Genomic DNA, 9,453 nt, shown 5'->3' on the forward strand with positions numbered 1-9,453 from the left:
CTTGCTTGGGTGGACACCATCCTTTCCCCAGTGTCTCTTTCTATTAACTCCAACTCATCTTATTAAACTCCAACTCTGCTTCAAACTGGCTGTGCTGATACTCTTTTCTAGAGTGAAGAATCTCAGCCTCACCTGAGTGGAGGTCTCTGTAAAGAACTCCCAGGGTTGCTGCAGACAGCAGTATGGAACTGTCTCCAGCTCATGGACCTTCTGTGGCTGACTATAGATAGCTACCACCTTATTTCAAAGCCTTCCTTCTACAGTGATGTTTCTCTCAATGAGAAAAGCCTAGGTTTCAATCAGATGTTTCTTTTTAACTATCGGGTATCTGGCTTCATTCAGGAGAGCTTGAAATGAAAATTACAAAAGAACTACCCCAAAATAAGTGTCTGTGCCAACGGGTACCAGGCTGTGCTAGATGTAAACAGAAATTATGGTTGCTCTGAAGGCAACTAGAAAACCTGGATTTTGGAAAACTGTCTACCCTCTCTCTACTTGCCTAAAAGTAGTGCACAAGTTTACAAGGACAAAAGATGCCCTTCTGCTACTTTTGCCAGAGAGAACAAAGGTTATTCCTGAATATTTTTTTTTTAGAATTCCATGAGCCTAGAGGTGGTTCCAGAGTTATCTACTTTAATGTTGACTAACTAGCCTTGTTTGGCAACCCAAACTTTCCCTTCTCCCTTTGCCACCCACACAGACTTACAGTATTTTTCCTTTGTCTCATCATTTTTCTAACACTTCATGTATCCTTGTTGAAGATCCCATATTGAGGCAAGATAGACTGAGAGGGAAAATTAAAGGGACATGGGGAGAGAAGGAATCCCCTCACTCCAAAATCTGATGTAAGTTGCTTGCTGGTATAGAGTCAATAATTCCACTACAATTAACAAAATTGCTATGAAGATTGCTGGCATAGAAGCAATATTCCTTTTGTACAGAGATATTTCACATAAAAATATTAAGAAGAAATGAAGCACACTTGCAGCCTAACCATAAGTGACGTTCAAGAACAGCCACAATCCTTCTTTTCCAGGTATAAGCCTAGAATTTTCTGGGACTCTACAAATAGGATTATAAGCTTCATTTACAATAACTTGTCTTAGCTTCCAAATGCACATCTTGTGACCTTTGTTTTGGGGTGACATCTGTTGGAGTTCAGCCTCAATGGGGTTCACTCATTCCAGGGTAGGTGTGTGTGGATTAGAAATAGTAGATGGGAGAACAGAAATATGAAAGAAAAGGAACAGAGATACAGAATAGAGCTAGGAGGGTGAGCCAGCAAATACTGAATTTGCCCATGTTGATTTTCCATATGCTTCTATACCCCAATCCAAAAGGAGGCTAGGAAGGCAAGATTGCTTTAGCATGATTACAGTGAACAAACAGAGCAATTATCCGCTTCAATACCTGAAGCATCAAGCAACTATATCCTGAGTTAAGCATTCTGCTCTTTAGGCAGGACACGCAGCCACCATACCTCAGACCAAGCATCCTGTAGGCAGTCATTGCCTGGGTCAAACCTCCCATCATATCCTTGAAGAAGCAAGAATAGGTTTGAATTCTCTGACTTTTGGTCATGGTGTAATCGGTCCACCTTTGTGGCCCATCTCAATACCTAGAACACTGAGTAACCACACCCTAGGTCAAGATAGTTTCTTTGTAGCCACACTTTAAGTCAGACAGCTTGTCAATAACCTTAAAAGAGCAAGAGTAGCTGTCTGACTTTCAGTGAAGGTGGAGCAGACCACTTCTGTGGGCCCCTACACCTCTAGTTAACCTTACAATTCATCTTGGTAACCACCCCGCCCCGTAATCGTCATCTGAGATGTAGCTTCAGAAGCATCCAAATCGTGTATTTGGTTACTGAAAGCCTATAAAGACACTTCAAACTAACTCTTGCAAGTTGTTTTATAACTTCCACGTTTATGTCATGGCAAGTCTGTACACACATATATGTTTGTGTACACACATACAAACAAACACATGCAATAAAAATTACCTTCTTAATAAATTCAAGTTCTGCTCATACTGACACATCTTGAAATTAATTTCTGTGAGCTCCACCTGACTAAAGTTCTCTGAGAAGAATTCAAAGTACCACAGCTCTTCTCTAGGCCACATCTACTGCTGTTATAACAATGAAATTCAAAGCCACCTCATGCCTTGGGCATCTCCTATTATGTGTGAAATATACATATTAATAAGTTCATTTTTCTCATGTGGATCTGTCTTTTGGCCATTCTGTAGTAACTAAGAATATATAAAGTTGAATAAAAGTTATATTTCTCTGTCATACACCACCCTAAGAGTTTGTGACTTTGAATTAATATTCTATTTAAAAATAAAATGAGAAAAAAATAGTTACCAACAAAAACTAAACTGTCCTTAACTAAACTTTATGTGGGGCTCTCCAGGTCTCCTTTTCCCAGTTTGGCTCCATCAGCAAGCCCCATGTGGCCCAGTGTTAGCATTCCTTTATGTCAGCTTGTGTAGACTCTCCATCATTTATATCTAGTTACTTTTGCTATCTGATCGGTTTCCTCAGCGTCCCCTCCAGGCTCTGACCTCTAGGTGATGCCTGGTCTCTCTAGCCTGCCTTCTACAAGGAGCAAGCACAGTTGGCTTAGCTAGAATCCCAGCTGCCCATGAGGTTTCCTCTTAGAAACTTTGCATCCACTGACCACAGATGCTCGGCAGCTGTGTATCCCCAGTGACCTAGCAAATACCATGTGATTGGAATTAAGCCTACACTGTGCTCCCTTCCCGAATAAAACTCATTTACCATTCGTTAATAATCTGTGCACCCTCCAAATTCATATGTTGAAATCCTTATGATATCAGCAAGTGAAGTGTTGGGAGAGATGATTAGACTGTGAAGGGGCCTTTTTGAGTGAAATTAGTGTTCTGATGAAGGAGACCATGGGGAGTTCCCCAGTCTTACCTTTGAAGATGGCTCTCCATGGGCCAGGACATGGTTTCTAAGCAACCTTCACTTACTGGCATCTTCATCTTGGGCATCTAGGTGTTGGAGCTGTGAGAGGCACATGTTTGTTGCAGTGTTTTGTGATAACTGTCCAACCAAACTGACACAGCTTGAGTTACAGTTGGTTTCTGGCTTTCTGTAATGTAAAAAAAAAATAGGGTTTTGTTGTTGTTTGTTTTGTTTTAAGATGGAGTTGTCACTATGTTTGAAAGACTGATCTTGAGTTCAAGCAACCCTTCTGCTTCAGGCTGTGGATAGCTGAGACTATGGGCAAGAATTAGATTCTTAAAACATGATTAATCTTGAATATATGTTCTTTATAATCTAAAGTCTTACTTATATGCAGAAGCTGGCGTTTGTGAGACTTTAAACATGCCTTGAGATAAATAACAAAATATATCTCACTTACAAGTATGTGTTATAAAGTTTGTTAGAGTGACTAAATTATAAGCAACTCAAAAGTTTGGCAAACTTGATGACAGTTACTTAATTAGTTCCATATATGATACACAAATAAATTACCCACACAGATTCTCATTCACAAATTGACAATACTTTTGCTAAGCACATCTGGGGATTTTGCAAACAGAAATAATAAAAAACACCATAAAGCAAATTTACTGCCAGTCTTTTCTTTCCTACTGTGCATTTGGCGTCACTCAAAGTGAGCAGTTTCATGTTTATGTCTTAGGAAACAAATGCACTGGCATCATTAAATCATTCATTTATCCAGCAATGAGTTGCTATTTCTGCCTCGCACACAATGTGCCCTGCACAAGCAAGTGCTGAAGGCACAGCGGTGGATGTGAAGCCTCTGCCCTTTTGAAATTTAAAGGCTCAGAACGGAACGATGTTTAATGTTTAAGGGATGATCCTGTAAGAAATCACGTAGCTACACATGTAAGAAAATTCATGAATGAGCAATAAAGATAGCTTTCATTTATTAAGGATTTGTGACAAAGTCACCTTGTGTAAGCTATAGAATACTTAGTTCTATCAGCAACTCTGTGAGATAAGAGTCATTTTAAGTGTTGACAGATTTCCCATCCATAGCCAACGATGTCTGAGGCCTGTCTGGTTACTATTTGCCTCTGATTGTATCATCTCTAAAACCTGTATCATCCAGTTTTAGAGAAGATCTTGGTCAGTTTAGAAAAAAAAAACTGATCAAATTAGTCATTCCCCACCATCCCTTAGGTGCTATGTGACCACTTTGGTCTGTCTGCCATAAGCACTTTCTTGTTGTGGTTTAGTACACAATACTCAAAATTTATGACACCTTAACATGCTGAGGACTTTGAACTGAAGGTGTTTGGAAGGGCCCCAGATCAAGTTATCTCTGCTTTCCTCTCTCCTGTCCTTTAACCGCAAATAAACCATAGAAACCAGACTCTGTTCTCATGGTGAGTCATAGAAACTAGAATCTCCCTTCCTCAAAGCAAGTCATAAAACCTGAAAAGGTTACTCTCTCCCTTCTTAATTCTGGGAAGACCCTCACCCCAGAGGGATAAGAATGCTGCACAGAAAGACCTAAAAAGGGGATGAAAACAGACCTTTCTTCTGGCTTTCTCCAGGTCAATTTGTTACCCTTAGCTCAGTCCTTTTGTCTGTGTATTTCTCAATATACAATTCTGTTCAGTCTTAATGGCACTGAAACACAGAAATAGTTTTTCTTTGGATCTTTGAGTCTGTATCTCTGAAGTTTCCCACGCCACATAAAACCTTGATTAAGTAAATGTGTTATGCTTATTGCTTATTGCCCTGATATTTTTTCAAAGGAGTGTCATCTAGGACCTTTATCTTAAAAAATATTTATCTTATTTATTTTATGTGCATTGGTATGAAAGTGTCAGATCTGCAGTTAAAGGTAGTTGTGAGCTGTCATGTGGGTGCTAGGAATTGAACCCAGGTCCTCTGGAAGAGTCAGATGGACCTGGAGCTAGTGTTCTTAACCATTGAGCTAAGGACCTTTATCTTACGTGAAGGAAATGTATTATACCTTTACACCCCATGCTCTGATTCAGCCTCAATGCCTTCTGTCCTGACCTTCCTCTTAGTAATTTACATGCTCTGACTTCATTCTCTCTGTTACTACAAATCCCACTGTCTCCTTGTGTTCGGAACAGAGTTCAGTTCTGTGACAGGGTCTCTTTTCTTCCATTGCAAGAGTTCCTGAATAAATTCCTTTTTTTAAAAAAAAATTGACATTATTGTACAATCCTGGTGGTGTTCTTAAACACTGTAATGGGGCTCCATTTTCTGACTGGCTCTATGTCTTTGCCATCTTTGTGAAATGGATGTTGAGGCTCAGAAATCAATATCCCAAAGTCTGGCATTTTGGAATGACATACTTTTTAAATCAAAGAAGCATCAAGGCCTATCTGACAGTATCTCTCCTCATCTCTACTTACATCTTTTCTTTCCCAAAACACAGGCATTTTACTGTACTTGAAAAAATGAAGGACCTTGGGTATTTTCACTTATGTGGTCACCAGGGCTCTTGGTGGTATATTCTCATCTTCTCTATTTTGTTTTGCTTTAAATAAAGTTTTGTTTTTTTTACTGCTTTAGCTTTTTGTATTTATTTTTCGACTTATAATTATGTGCATAGGTGTGTATCTGGATGCAAGCATAGGCACTCATGGCACCTGGAAGATCATAACAGATCTCCTGGAGCTGGAATTACAGGCAAATTGTGAGCAACGTGAACTGAGCCCTGGAAACTGAACCAGGTCTATTTTCAGAGAAGAATGAGCTCTTAACTGCTGTGCCAAAGCTCCAGACCCTCCTTCCTACAAACAAAGTCAGGCAGCTACTACAGGAAAGGCCCGGACATATCGTTGTGACCCAGAATGTAAGCTGTTAGTCACTAAATTAAAATAATAGCCACAGCAATGTTAATCATATAGGGCAACTAATTGTAAGGATAATGGCATCTAAAGATACTGTTGATATCTCTGTGCTTGGCAGAACTTCAAGCCCCGTCTTGTCTACAGACAGACCTCTTCTTGGCAGTCCACCATCATGCCCTTCTTTAAAATACTCTGTATTGCTTTGGGTGACATCTTTTCCCTACACCCAGAATAACCAAGATACATGTCCATGACTTTCATGATCAGTGTGGAACAGTGATGCAGATGTATGATCACACATGAGAAGGAGGAGCCATACTAATAGCGTACATTGATAAACTGATCCTGGTGCCAGGGGACCTAAGAAAACCTTGTTTTGCTAGATACTCAATTATTTTCCTCTCCTTTGTTTTTCTTTCGTTTGGTTTAGTTTGTTTGTTTGAACTATTATTTTTAAACAGTCTTCTGTAGACCAGACTTACCTAGTAGAAGATGACCTGGATATTCTTGCCTCTGTCTCCCTTTCCGTGTGCTAAGACTGAAATACATCCCCAGCCCCACAATACTTCTTTTACATATGGAAGGATGTTGAAACAGTAACGAGCCCTGTAGAGTGGATCTTAAGTATAATTAGAGAGCTGTGGTTACTGCCAAGGTGTGCATGCTACCACTGCACCCCTAGGGCTATCTTGTCCTGCTTATCATTGTGTGGTTCACAGGTATCATAGCAACCATTGGTTGCTTCCCTCCTTTGGGAGCTTGCACAGTACCTTCTGGTATCATGAAATGTACTTCTCTGGGAAGACGCTTTCAGGGATGTTGTAAGGAGGCCATTAATTTGTTTCTTGGCCACGTGGCAGTTCAGACCTTAAAATAATCACACAGAAACTGTATTAATTAAAATACTGCTTGGCCCATTAGCTCTAGCTGCTTATTGGCTAACACTTATATCTTAATTTAACTCATTTATAGTAATTTGTGTATTGCCACGTGGCTGTGGCTTACGAGATAAAGTTCCGGCATCTGTCTCAAGAGGGGCTACATGGCTTCTCTCTGACTCCACCCTTCTCTCTCCCAGCATTCAGTTTAGTTTTCCAGCCTAAGTTCTGTCCTGCTATAGGTCCAAATCAGTTTCTTTATTCATTAACCATTAAAAGCAACACATAGACAGAAGGATCTCCCACACCACAGGGAAATTTCAGTTCAGGGTCTTCAAGGTCCACATAGTACCTTCATCAATAGGTACTTGCCTTCCACATATGGGAGCGACCAAGGGCAATAGCAATAACCTGTAATATTTGGGGAGTCTCTTGGACAGCCGTTGGGTTTCTTATGCCTGGTGTTGGGTTTATGTAAGATGGTCTTTGACTCTTGGGGGAGGGGGATCATTGTCAGCCCAGATAGGAAATTTTCATTTAAATTCTCTATGTCCATTTTTATAGCAACTAATGTGTATTATACGTATTTTTAGGTAGGTACTTAATAAGTAGTATGAATCCTTATGACTTTTACAGATGTCCTTACTATTATTTTACCCTCCCTCCTTTTTCTGTATTTAGCTCTTGCCCTCTCCCTAAACAGAATCCCCCCTTTTCAGTTTTGTGGTTATGTACTCACATCTGAAGATTTGGAGCTAGGAGCCTCGGATAAGCAAGATCATTGAACATTTGCCTTTCTGGACATGGGTCACCTCATTCAGTGTAGTATTTTCTACTTCCATCCAGATCTCATGACTTCAGTTTTCTTTACAGCTGAGTAATACTCCGTAGTGTACATGTACCACATTTTCATTACTCATTCACCGATTAAGGACACTTAGGCTGTTTCTGTTTCCTAGGGTGTTTGTCAAGTTTCTTTACAGCAGTGGTTATCAACCTCCTTAACGCACAGGCTCTTTCATATAGTTCTTCATGTTGTGGTAACCCCCAACCATAAAATTATTTTGTTGCTACTTCATAACTGTAGTTTTGCTACTGTTATGTATCATAATGTAAATATCTGATGTGTGACACCTGTGAAAGGGTCATTCAGTGCCCAGAGGGTTGTAACCCACAGGTTGAGAACTGCTGCTCTAGAGAAACAGAATTTACAGAATGAATCATTTATATATATGTATATATATACATATATATATATAATTTATTAGCATGATTTACAGGCTGTGGTCCAGCTAATTCAACAATGGGTGGCTATGAACGGGGAGTTCAAGACTCTAGAACTTGCTCAGTCCCTGAGCCTGGATACCTCAGCTTGTCTTCAGTAGACCCTGGAATCACAAAGAAGCAGGCCCTAATTCCAGTGAAGGCGAGGGCAAACAGGCAAAGAACAAAGGCTTCCTCCTTTCAGGTCCTTTTATAGGCTTCCTGCAGAAGGTGTGACCCAGACTAAAGGTGTCTATCTCCACGATCTAGATTAGAAGTAGATATTTCCACCTCAGATTAAGTAGAAATCCCTCACTTAAAACCTTTTGGGGTTTTGGTTAATTTCAGATGTAGTCAAGTTGACAACCAAGAATAGTCATCACACCTAGCTATTGTGAATAGAGCAGCAACGAACACGGCAGAGCAAGTATCTGTGGAGTAGAACATCAAGTTCTTTGGGCAAATGCCAAGGCCAATCACTCCCGCTTTTTGGAGGTAGAAACTGGTTAAAACTTAGGGACTAGTCTATGTTTACGTAGTTCTATGAACTGTTCAAACTGTAACATGGTCCAGGTCTGCCACATTCACAGTCCAGGGTCTTGGTTATGTGCATTGTTGCTGATGGTCGACGGTTTCTACTGCTCAGTCATAGCATCCTGCCCTTAGAGCAGGTGAGGAATACCATTACTGGGAGCAAGAGACTAAAAAGCTTCCTTCTACTTAATCATCATTAATCTCTTTGGTAATTTGTTTTCAGTTTATATTCTGTTACTCACTGAAAACAGATATTGGACTTCAAATTAAATTGGACTGGGTTTGGTGGCTCAAGACTAAGAAGGCTATCTTGGGGATGACGAGAGGGAGGGAGGGTAGAAAAGAGAATATGAAGTGAGTTATATTTCAGCCAGGACACCAGTAGTGAGTGTTCATTAATCTATTCAAGTAATACTGAGAGTGACAGTGGTCAGTCTGGTAAATAACACATATGCCAACTGTTATACCATCCCATTATAAAAACTGATTTAACACACTTTCTAGTATTTACCCAGATTTTGTGTTTAAATGAACATCTTCTACTGAACATTTCTGGAAATTAATATCAATTATTTGAACTTTACTATTATTTTCTTCAACTAACATATTCAATAAAACATAACAGGCCTGAAGTTTACTTACACCTGAAGCTCTTCTAAGTCTTCTATTCCCCAGTCTTATTTCTTTGTCTATTTTCTTTTAAAAATGCCCATACCACTTAAGAAACACTTTGAAGGCTCACACTAATTCTGTTATATTTTAACAATATGTATTCCCCCCTTTATTGAGATATTAATATTGTCTTCAATTGCTCACCATTAGAGGAAAAATAAACTCCCATTGGCCTACTTATAAACAGTAATACAATCTTCTGGATCTGCTGTACATTAGAAGCATATTGTGTTAATTTGTAAAAACAAAAAAAAGTGAGTTAAGTTGC

This window comes from Microtus pennsylvanicus, chromosome 4 (genome assembly GCF_037038515.1).
Source record: "Microtus pennsylvanicus isolate mMicPen1 chromosome 4, mMicPen1.hap1, whole genome shotgun sequence".
Classification (NCBI taxonomy): Eukaryota; Metazoa; Chordata; class Mammalia; order Rodentia; family Cricetidae; genus Microtus; species Microtus pennsylvanicus.